General features: G+C 50.7%; 1 long non-coding RNA gene across 1 annotated transcript in view; it reads left to right on the forward strand.

Moving 5' to 3' along the window:
* Nucleotides 1–12,270, forward strand: part of LOC129392738 (uncharacterized) — a 67,501-nt gene that overhangs the window by 26,074 nt on the left and 29,157 nt on the right. Inside the window, exon 2 of the long non-coding RNA XR_008619166.1 lies at nt 2,088–2,166. This is a non-coding gene — a long non-coding RNA (uncharacterized lncRNA). The remainder of the gene's footprint in view (nt 1–2,087; nt 2,167–12,270) is intronic.

Here is a 12,270-nt window from a genome sequence, read left to right on the forward strand (position 1 = left end):
CCAGCACAACTTGGTAGAAGTTGGAAATGCATGCATTGCCCTTTTTTGCTCTGTATTGGATTTCCTGAGACCTGCCCTGCTCCCCTTCACACAGCCTTTGTGTCCCCCTCCCCAGGGTCCTCCCATCCTTAATCAGGTGACCTCTCTCAGCCCTTAACAAATTGTTGGTTGGCTCAGGTGTGAGGCCCTGTAATTACACCACTTCCTTTTGCCTCTTTAATAACGTTGCAGACAGAGTATAATTCTGTGAGGGGGCAGAGGAATATATAATTTAGTGTCCTTTTCCGGAGCCAATGTGAACTCCGTGCATGTAGCATCTTGCACACTTCAGGGGTAAAAAGTGATCTGTTGTCTCAGCAAGCATGTTATGGGAGCGAAATACTTACCGAGGCCATCCAACCACAGAAGCCTCTTTGGATGTGTGTCCAGCTTGCTTGGGACGCGTCACCTTTCTTTGATGAAGAGACTTTTCACTGGAGGGAAACCAGCTCAGCTGGGTTTGTTTACGAGACACGCTGATCCCGGCCACCGTCACAGGAACTCGCCGTTGCCGAAGCTAGAAACCTGGGCACCGTCCTTACCTCACGTGGACCCTCCGTGTCTCACGTCAGCTCAGCTGGACCTCATCTCTCTGCTTGGCCTCTCTCCCTCAGTCCCCAGCGCCACCGCCCTGCACATTCTCGCCAGGGCAGCGGCAACAACCTAGGAATGGTCGCCTCCTTCCTGGCCCCTCCTGTCCTCCTTCCACTCTGACTCAGGCCCAGACGGTGAAGGTCATCCTCCTCCACCTGCACCGACCCCCTCACCTATCCAGTCTCACACCCATGTATCCATGTCCACACACACACACGCACACACGCACACCCCCTGTCCTCCTTCCACTCTGACTCAGGCCCAGACGGTGAAGGTCATCCTCCTCCACCTGCACCGACCCCCTCACCTATCCAGTCTCACACCCATGTATCCATGTCCACACACACACACGCACACACACACCACCCCCCCGAGCAGCCCCACATTCCCTGGGGTTACAGCCTGATCCACAGTTCTTAATCTGGATTCTGTGGACAGAACACACGTGGACACATGAGTGTCCTAAAGTAGAGTGTGTAACCCTGTGTGCCTGTGTTTCTAGGAGAGGGTCCTTGGCTTTCATAAAATTCTTTTTTTTTTTTTTTAATTTATTTTATCTTAATTTTTGGCTGCTTTGGGTCTTCGTTGCTGCGCGCGGGCTTTCTCTAGTTGCGGTTTGCGGGGGCCGCTGTTCGCTGCGATGCGAGGGCTTCTCATCGCGGTGGCCTCTCTTGTTGCGGAGCACGGGCTCTAGGCGCGCAGGCTTCAGTAGATGTGGCACGTGGGCTCAGTAGTTGCGGCACACGGGCTTAGTTCCTCCGCGGCATGTGGGATCTTCCCGAAGCAGGGCTCGAACCCGTGTCCCCTGCATTGGCAGGCGGATTCTTAACCACTGTGCCACCCAGGGAAGCCCCGGCTTCCATGAAATTCTTAAAGAGGACCTAAGGACCCCCAGGTTTCAGAGCTTTGGTGTTTGAATGTGTTCCTCCCCTTTTGTGTCACCTCTTCACCTGGTGAGCTGCTCTTGAGGACTCGGGTCAAATGTCACGTGCTTTCTTGCTTGACGTCCCCTTCTCGGTGTCCCCACGGCTCTGCTTACCGAGCACTTTGCCAGCTGGGATTTCACTAGTCATTCACACAACCTGTTCCCCTACTGGACCCCGAGCCCCTGGGGCTGAGGGCTGTCCCTCTGTGTCCCGCCTCCGGCACAGCGTCTGGTATGTGGTCAGCCCATAGTCTACCTGGTGGAAGAAGGAAAGAGACCACGTTCTCCGTGGAGAGTCCCCACTCCATCAAGCGATGGGACCGCTCCTGCCTCGCTCCCCCTCACGGGCGGGCCCACGTGGGTTGCCTCCCTCTCGCATGTTTGCAGACGTTTAAGAGGTTGAAGGCCCAGCTGTCCGGCATTTACATGGAGCAATCAGACTTCCATTTGACGTGTAATGATTTTTAAATCACTTCTTGACAAATTTTGAGCTCTTTGTTTTTCTTTTCTTTCTCCCATTCCTTTTCAGATTGATGCACTGAGTAAAAGAAGCAAAGAAGCTGAGGCAGCCTTCTTGAATGTCTACAAGAGACTGATTGATGTTCCAGGTAAGCCCCGCGCTTGTCGCCCACCTGTGGGCATTGTGTCTGGTGAGTCATTGGGCTTCAGGCTGATTCTTCTCGGCCTCCCTAAGGCAACTTCCCCAGGAAACTGGGGAGTTCTGGGAATATGAATTCTCCAGAACACAGACTTGGGATGAGTATGGAAATCAGATGCGTATTTGCTGAAGTAACAGAGTTGCCTCCAGTTGATGCCTTTGGAAATGCAGAAACTCAGACCTGCGGGGCTACCTTTAGCTTTGGTTTAAAATGCTGCACGTTTCACAGAGAAGAAAGAGAACCCGTGTGTGCGCTATGCAGACGTCCTGGATACTCACGATTCTGGGCTGACCAATTCCACGTTCAGGAACGGCCCTGATGGGGCACCTGGAATGCCTTGCTCCCCTCCCAGGTCATCCAGGGAATCAATGGCCTCTGGCCAAGTCTCTCACTTAATATCCAAGGGCAAACGGTAGCCCCTTTAACTACAGTATATATGGGTTGTTTTTTTCTTTTGAAGGAACTCAGGAGTTAACATTTTAATAATGCTTGCTATGCATTCAGAGAGATAATGGCTCCCCATTCCTTATTCTAGAAAAGTGAGGTGGCATTTAGAGCACCCACTGGTCCCATCGATCCTCTGTTCTCGGGTGGTACACTCACCTAATCCGTGGGGAGGTGATGGACACGATCACATGGGTCCCAACTCAGTCCTGAAAAGACTTAGATCTGAAAATTACCCACTTGAATGTCATCCTCTGCTGACCAAGGAAACCCAATTACCACCACCCTCCCCTCCCCACCCATTAGAGCTGCGCACTTGCCCTCATTAGGAATCCTCTGTGCATCACTGATATTACTAGAACTGCTTTAACAAAGCAAAGCAGAAACGAGTCTCCTCTGTTTCTGTATTGTATTCTAATTCAGGTCCACTGAGGGCTTTGATGTCCCCTCTGGGAGCTGGGGTTAACAGAGGCCACACCAAGCTACGGGCAGCGGAAAGTACCTTACACACTTAGGACAGGGGGTAGGGAGATCCAGATTCTCCCGCCAGGGCCTTGTTGTGAGGTCTTGGTCACATCCCTTTTTCCTCTCTGAACCTCAGTTTTCTCATCTGTAAAATGGAATAAGGTAGGGGAACAGCCTAGTGATGGAGAGGGGTTGTCTTTGTTCTAACCTTTTGCTGTCTTATGAGCTTACCCCGCTCTTCGTTCCAAATTCTAGCCCTTTGATTTTCTGCAGGAGTTTGTATCCACCTAGGGGTTTCCTGAATACTCTGGCCGAGGCTCATGTGGAGGCTCCTTCACAATGAATGGATCATTCAGGGCTCTCTTTCTCAGGCATTGGCAGTTTGGTGGACCCACTTGCATTTTCCTGTGCAAGTGCTAGTTTTGTGTTGGTGACTTAGTTGAAAGGCACCTGGTTTCTTTTGCCTTTGCCAGAGACCCAGAGAGCCTGCAGCTACTGTTTTCTAAATAATCTGCACTCTTTTTAAAAGTCTGATTTGTTTCTGGGTTTTCCCTTAGTGAGGTTTCTCTACTGGGAAGCCATTTGAACAAGTCGTTGGGTTTCTCCTTCTGCAGTTATTTTCCATCTTGACTTCTTACAGACAAAAACGAGACCACTTTTCTCATCAGCACTCATCTTTGCCTGAGCAGTCCTTATTCGTATACATATATAATTTTTATGGTACTCTGATCATATCATGACTATATAGTTATAGTCTGCTTTTTTTCACTTAATGTTATCCCATCAGCATTTTCCTTATATTGGTGATATTCTTTGTAATTATCATTTTTGGCTGGCAGTTTTAATTTCAGGTGGTGGGGGCGAATGATGTTTGACGTTGTCTGTAATAATGAGTTAATCAGAGTACATTTGCACACCACGTAGATCACTTTTACCCGCCTCCCAGGTATTTCTCTTACAAACACTGTGGTCTGACACATCTAACAACTACTTGAAAAGCAGGAATGGAGCTTGGAGCCCTCAACCTGTGTTTTGAAGTCCGCTCATCGCTCAGATGAAGTAGTCGTGTGGCTGAGGCTTACAGGAAGGGCCTGGTCAATACCAGTGCATTTACTGATGGTCAGTCACACAGCTGGGGAGACTCGGGGGGCCTTCACTGTCTGTGTGCTCCAGGCTTCAATCCAGCTGAATCCAGAAATGTGGGTGGGGTGTGTCAAGTTCTGGTTTCAAGAAATAACAACTTATGCTATCTCAGGAAAATAGAGGAAGCTCTTGGAAATAATGGGAAGGGTATTTTGGCCATGTGGCCCAGCTCCAGGAGCCCGGGAGGAGGTGACCAGTCAGCCCTAGCACATCACCACAACCGCTGCCACACTTTTGGACATTTTATTTACCTGTGTGTTTTCCTGTTCCTTATCTGCTGGTCCTACTAGAATGAAAGCTCTCTGAGGACAGTTTTGCTTGATGCTCTGTGCCTAGCACCTGGAGTAGGGCCTGGCATAGCACAGCTGTTGACATGTGACATGAGGCTGTTGACCCAGAGCCACCCAGGGTCCTTGGCAGCGGAATGCACCAGGGGTCACGCTGGTGGCTCTTGGAGCTTTGTTTCAGTTCGGTTCTCGCCCCTGAGTGTCAGCCTGTATATCCTCCTGGACAACCCCGCTGGGCTGACTGAGGGGCACCTGAAACGGCCCAGTGTGTCCAGAGGAAACAGTCTCCTTCTCTCGGCAAGCGACACCACCTGCCACCCAGCTGCTCACGCCAGAGCACTGGGTCAACAAGCCCTGGCCGTCCTACCCCCCAAAGGTCCTCGATTCCATCCACTTCTCTCCGTCCCAACCTCCGCCCTCCACTCTGAGGTTCAGGCCACCTCTCCCGTGTTCACAGTGTGGTGATGCCAGGCTTCCCGCCGGCAGGAATGGGTCCTTCTCCTCGCCGTGGGCAGGCCCAGCCCATTCTGAGCTGATCTCTTCCAGCTCCTCCAGATTGACTTGTTGAGACGCTGCTTCTTGACCTCCCAGGTCCGGCCTAGGTGTGCCCTTCGCGCACACACACACCCCGCTCCCCCCACCCTGTGTCTGTTTACCTCTGTTATAACTACAGTAAGTCCCCTACGTACGAACGAGTTCTGTTCCGAGAGCGCGTTCATAAGTCCAGTTTGTTCATAAGTCCAACGAAGTTGGCCTAGGTACCCAACTAACATGATCGGCTATATAGTACTGTACTGTAATCGGTTTATAATACTTTTCACACAAATAATACGTAAAAAACAAACACAAAAAATAAAAGAAACCATTTTTAATCTTACAGTACCTTGAAAAGTACACAAGTACAGTGCAACAGCTGGCATACAGGGGCACGTGCGCATCTTTGAAAGTTCGCAACCCAAAGGGTCGTAGGTAGGGGACTTACTGCACTTGCTCGTCAGCTCTTTTCCTTCCTGGCTGGGCAGAGACTGGTGCAGGGTGGTCTCGTCCCTGGTTATGTGCCTGGTCTCTACCCCGGCGCCTGTCACGTAGCAGAAACTCGAAAAACGTTTGTCGAATGAATGGCTAAATTAATGGATGAAATTATTTCTTCAGGATGCTTCCTGAGGTTTATCGGTATCGCACCGTAATTGTTCGCATTGAACCCTATCCTGAGATTGGACAACTTGCCATTGGGGAAGAGCCCTCTGGCGCATCTAACCGGCTAAGTTACGAGAGAACAGAATGTGATCTTTCCTGGAGGTGGAGCAGTTTACTAGCTCTCTGAACTCTCCTTTTGCTTTGCTGTCACTCTGTAAAGATTTGCCTGCCTGCAGAGACATTTATATGACGCTTAGCATTCGGGGTTCATCAAACCAGCACGTGCGCTTCAGAGGCCTTGGGTTTTGGTGGCCAGTACTGACGTCCAGAATCTGTGTTGGGTTGAGTAGCTGTGCGGCTGGCATCCCAAGCTTTACACACCCAGCCCCGAGCATGGAGCAGGGGACCCCCTCCACCCCAGCCCTTTCCTTCCCCCGGTGGTGCGACTCCATTGTTCAAGGCAAAGGAAGCAGTGGGGTGACCCGGCTCCTCCCTCTTCTCACTTTCCACGTCTAAAAATCCCAAGTAGTGTTATTTCTCCTTCCAAAAGCCTCCTTCAGATTAAAGACACTGAGTAAACATTGAAAGTCATAGTTGTCCTGATGCATCCTCTGAGCAGTTGCCATAGTTAAGACCCCATGTTTACCTCTTTCTCACTTGTCAGCAGATCGCTCCTCATTCCCTCGTCAGTCTTGAGGGTATTTTAAGATGCTTTTTATCAGAAATATCCCGCCGCTTCAGCCAAAGCAGGCTCTCCTTCCCTGCTGCTGTGACCCTCTGCTCTGTGGGGCTACCGGCCAGCACCGGAGACACCGTCCCCGCCGCTGTGTCTCAGGAACCCTGCTGAGTGCTGGGGATGGAGCAGGGAGCAGATCCACTGACAGCTTCCTGTTCTCGTGGGCTCGAGAGTCTGGTGGGAATGTGGGCATCCAAAAGCCTTCACACAGGGACTTCCCTGGTGGCGGTCCAGTGGTTAAGACTTCACGCTTCCCATGCAGGGGGCACGGGTTCCATCCCTGGTCGGGGAACTAAGATTCCCACAGGCCGCGCAGCACGATTTGGCAAAACAGCCCTATACTTTCTGCTCTTTAAAATACCAGCCAGGGACTTCCCTGGTGACGCCATGGTTAAGAATCCGCCTGCCAATGCAGGGGACACGGGTTCGAGCCCTGGTCTGGGAAGATTTCACATGCCGCGGAGCAACTAATCCCATGCACCACAACTACTGAGCCTGCGTGCCACAACTACTGAGCCCGCGTGCCACAACTACTGAAGCCCACATGCCTAGAGCCCGTGCTCCGCAACAAGCAAAGCCACTGCAATAAGCCCACGCACCTCAATGAACAGCAGCCCCCTCTCGCCACAGCTAGAGAAGGCCCGCACGCAGCAACAAAGACCCAGTGCAACCAAAAATAATTAATTAATTAATTAATTAATTAATTAATTATTTTTAAAAAGTCATCCTGACTGCAGTTTGGAAACAGATCGGAAAGGGGTCCAAGGTGATGTGGGGCGGGAGAGGTGAGGTAGCCTGGTTTCGGCTGGTGGGGGTGAAGCTGGAGAGGAACAGACGCTTGAGGAAGGCGACTTGGATGGCTCTAACCCAGGACCCAGTTAACGCAACAGTACTTCCTCCATCTTTGGTAGCAGTATTGTTTACATGGTTCCGTCTGGTTTACAAAATTAAAAGGAAGACCAACAAAAAGTTTGCCAAATTAGCCTCCTGTCCCTAATTCGATTATCATCCCTCATTGTTCTAGTTGAAAGTGGTCTTTGCCTTTATTGTCAATATCATGGCAGTAGGAAAATAGTTCTACAATTCGATTCATAAAGTTTTACATCATTAACCCAATTGGCTTCATCTGTGATTCTTATCACAGATTTTATATCGTAATTTATATGATCAACGTAGCGATACCTTACACTTGCAAATATTTACATTTTTTTGTTTTAATAACCTCCGATTGGGATTCATATTAATTAATTTGCTAATGGCTACTCACATGAGGAAAAGCATCATAGGCATCTGCCAACAGCGTGACTTGGTTGAGGACACCTGGGCGAGGTCCCCCGGGATGGGGAGCCCTCTGCGACGGACTCCCTAACCGGGAGACCAGCGTCCTTCTGCACTGGAATCTGTATCTGTGGGTGAGAGCAGAGGTCAGTGGCTGTCAGCCACAGTGACCCCGGCTGTGCAAGAAACAGTTCAAGGTGTGCTGTTCAGAAATCATACTCACACATTCCCTCGGCCAGCACTTCTGGTGCCAGGCCGGGCACCGTGCACCCAAGATGCAAATGCAGCTGAGACGTGGCCCCTGCCCTCCCTCAGGTGGCTCCTACTTGGGGGTGGTGGGAGACTGTACAGCACCTTTGAGAGAATATCCCATAATTAAACAGGTGAAATAGGCAGCCTTCTTCCCTTACTGTGATGGAAGGAGAAATAAATGTCTTGGGTCTTAAAGTGTGACCCTCTCAGATAGCTGGGAAAATTCTGGAATGACCTCCTCTTAAAGGCCCTTGCATAACTGGAATTTTACTGTGTTCTGAGCAAAGTTACCACAGTATGCATAATCTGCCGGGAATTCACCTCGTGTGGGTGACCTGCTCTTGCTTCTTGATACTTTTCAGATTTTTTACGAGCACGTCTTTATCTCTACAATCGGGGGGTGTGGGGAAGCATAAATTTGTAAAATATTCAACTTGCAATCTCAGTTTCTGAATAGCCTTTAGTGATGGATTCCAGATAGGGCCGTAAGCAGTACTCGGTGGAGTATTTGTCCACACTTAATAATTGGTATAAAACACAACTGTGCCTTTTCAGTTCCAGAAGCATCTCGGCAAAGGTGTTTTGGGGGGAAGTTCCTAGCAAGGAGACAAGGTTGGTGAGCTGGGCATTGGTGCTGCAGAACTTCTGTTCTCTGGCTGCCGAGTCCATTGGAAGAGGCCCTGCTTATTCTCATCACCTCCTGGCCTCTCTCTGGGCACCCCCCCCACCCCAACAGAGAGTCAATAATTGGTATAAAACACAACTGTGCCTTTTCAGTTCCAGAAGCATCTCGGCAAAGGTGTTTTGGGGGGAAGTTCCTAGCAAGGAGACAAGGTTGGTGAGCTGGGCATTGGTGCTGCAGAACTTCTGTTCTCTGGCTGCCGAGTCCATTGGAAGAGGCCCTGCTTATTCTCATCACCTCCTGGCCTCTCTCTGGGCACCCCCCCACCCCAACAGAGAGTCATCTTTCACTCCTTGCTAAGGTGTAGTTTAGGTCCTACAGACACAAACCCTTCAAACACAAAGGCAGTGCCCAGAAGGATTGATTTTAAGATTTAAATCTAAGGGAGCACATGACCAGTGATATAAAATATTCACGGACTCGTGAAACTCCGCTGGCGCTTAGCGTTTCCTGACTGGCTCCGCTCACTTCATTTCCCTCGGATAACTGGCCTGCGATCAGAAGTAGAAGGTGTTAGTTTTCAGAAGCCTTGAAAGAGGGCCAGCAGAAGGGAGCCCGTTTTGTAGGCTGCTCCGTTTTCAGCACCCTGCTCCCGGGTGCTGCTGAGGGGCGGTCGGAAGTTTCATTCGGGGTTTAGGGAAACCTCTGCTGGAGAATATCGCCATCAGCCCTACGTCCGAGGATCCAGAAGTAAAGAGGGACATCATCAGTTTTGAGAGCTGCTCTCTTTTTTGGCCGCACCGCGTGGCATGTGGGATGTCAGTTCCCCGACCAGGGATCGAACCTGCGCCCCCTGCATTGGAAGCACAGAGTCTTAACCACTGGACCGCCGGGGAAGTCCCGAGAGCTGCTGTTTAACGTTTCTGCCTAAGACTGAAATAGTGAGCTGGTCCTTTGTGCCTGTCAAGCTGTTTGAAGTGAGGACACGCTCTCAGTTAAAACCAGAAAACACTGTTCTCTCCATTCTTTTTCTTTCTTCCCCGTCTGTCCCCCGATCAAGGCTGTGTAGTAAGCACTCCTGGCAAAAAGGCACAAAATCTTGTGATTAGTTAGAAATATCCCTTGCTTCTCATACCAAGCTTTTCATGGACCTGCATCCTGGTGGCATTTTTGAAGGCTGTGCCATGTGGCCGCCCCAGCCTATTCCTGTGAGTGAGGCTGCTCCAGTCCGTGTCTTCTAGTCGCCCGGTGTTGGCAGCTGCCGGTGACCAGGCCCCTCCAGAGAGAACTCCTACCTCGGAGCCCCCCTTTGCATGTTTTCAGTTGACCTTCCTGAGACATCTTCATTCACATATGAGAATCAACCACCAGCACCAAAACGGACAAGAGAGGGACCAGGGCCGTGGCCATGGGTTGAAGCTTTGGGCTGCAGGTGCCCCCCGTCCCCTCTGCTGGGCTGCAGGACCAGAGCTGGTCCAGAGCAGCCTCGGGGGACAAGGGGACAAGGGACAGTCACACTCTGACCAGTGCTGGGGTAACTGCAACCCAGACGAGCCGGCAACCTCTCCACCCTCCTTGACCAGCTTGAAACAAACCTGGGGCCCAAGGAGCCGATCGTTCGCAGGCTGATTAAGCAGCTCCACACGTGTTAAAGAAAGGCCAACCTGACAAGATGGGCGTCTGAGTCGCCTGCTGCCCCACCTTCAGCGCTCTCCCCCGGCCTCCTGTCCCGGTCCCCCGACCCATCTGGAGAACTCACTGGTGGTGACTTGGTGACTTGGCTTTCGGTGCGGCCCGGCGGGGGGTGTGGGCTGTGGGGGGTGGCGTCTTCCTCCCTCTGCTGTGACTGTGGTGGTCCTGGCACACGCGCTATCTAGACAGCTTCTCATCAGTTGCTCATCAGCATGCTAATTGCTGTATGACTAATTATGCCCTGAATTCCAGTTGATTTTCTTAATGAGACAGCTGGGTTAATTATGTAATCGTATGATTACATTAGCCTAGAGTGCCCTGGCGGAGGAGAGCGTCTGCCGCGCTCTGATGTCATTGCGGGGATGGCGCTCACGGTGCCATCCACACTCTGGCCGGTGGCAGGGGCTCTGCACACAGGTGGGCAGGGGTCCAGGGAGGTCAGTCTTTGCGGTCCTCACGACAGAAGCAGCCACCACCGCCTGCCCCCCCCTGCACACACACGCCCCGGCACCCCACGGCCCGATGGAATCGGAGCCCCACTCCTCAGCCCCGCTGCCTTCCGTGTGGTTCAGCAGCGCCTCTTCCTCCTCCCGGGATGTCCTGCCCCGGGACTGTTGGTGTGACGGTGATCCAGGGCATCCTCACCAGTGTCCCAAAGTCCCTGCAGGACCACACTGCATTGGTTTACATGAAGTCAGAACAGCCCAGACTGGCCCCACCCTTCTTGCCACCATCCCCCTTACAGGTGCTGTTTCACACCTTCTTTCCTCCCTGATCTCTGCACACCTCTTATTTCACGGAGAAAATACGTGTGCTCAGAGGATGACATCTCTCTCCACTGGCCAGCTCTCTCCTCTGAGAGTCCACTGGGCCTGCAGAAGCCACCTCCCCCCGGTTATGCCCCTCCTCAGACCCTCTCTCCCTCTGCAGGACTCTGAGTGTGGGGTACCCTAGACTCGCCCTGGGTGACTCTGATGTCTATTTTTTTTTTTTTTTTTGAATTTTTACAGGTGCTGTTTCACACCTTCTTTCCTCCCTGATCTCTGCACACCTCTTATTTCACGGAGAAAATACGTGTGCTCAGAGGATGACATCTCTCTCCACTGGCCAGCTCTCTCCTCTGAGAGTCCACTGGGCCTGCAGAAGCCACCTCCCCCCGGTTATGCCCCTCCTCAGACCCTCTCTCCCTCTGCAGGACTCTGAGTGTGGGGTACCCTAGACTCGCCCTGGGTGACTCTGATGTCTATTTTTTTTTTTTTTTTTAAATTTTTGAATTTTATTTTTTTATACACCAGTTTCTTACTGGTCATCAATTTTATACACATCAGTGTATACATGTCAATCCCAATAGCCCAATTCATCACACCACCACCACCACCACCCCGCCGCTTTCCCCCCTTGATGTCCATACGTTTGTTCTCTACATCTGTGTCTCAGTTTCTGCCCTGCAGACCCGTTCATCTGTACTGTCTTTCTAGGTTCCACATATATGCGTTAATATACGATATTTGTTTTTGTTTGTAGACTTTCTGATCATGCCCGTTCTATCTGGTGTGAGGTGATACCTCATTGTAGTTTTGATTTGCATTTCTCTGATAGTGATGTTGAGTGGCCTTTCATGTGCTTCTTGGCCATCTGTATGTCTTCTTTGGAGAAATGTCTATTTAGGTCTTCTGCCCATTTTTGGATTGGGTTTGTTTTTTTGATATTGAGCTGCATGAGCTGGTTATATATTTTGGAGATTAATCCTTTGTCCGTTGATTCGTTTGCAAATATTTTCTCCCATTCTGAGGGTTGTCTTTTAGTCTTCTTTACTGTCTCCTTTGCTGTGCAACAGCTTTGAAGTTTCATTAGGTCCCATTTGTTTAGTTTTGTTTTTATTTCCATTACTCTAGGAGGGGGATCGAAAAAGATCTTGCTGTGATTTATGTCAAAGAGTGTTCTTCCTATGTTTTCCTCTAAGAGTTTTATAGTGTCCAGTCTTACATTTAGGTCTC

The sequence above is a fragment of the Physeter macrocephalus genome, chromosome 14, assembly GCF_002837175.3.
Source record: "Physeter macrocephalus isolate SW-GA chromosome 14, ASM283717v5, whole genome shotgun sequence".
Taxonomy (NCBI): domain Eukaryota; kingdom Metazoa; phylum Chordata; class Mammalia; order Artiodactyla; family Physeteridae; genus Physeter; species Physeter macrocephalus.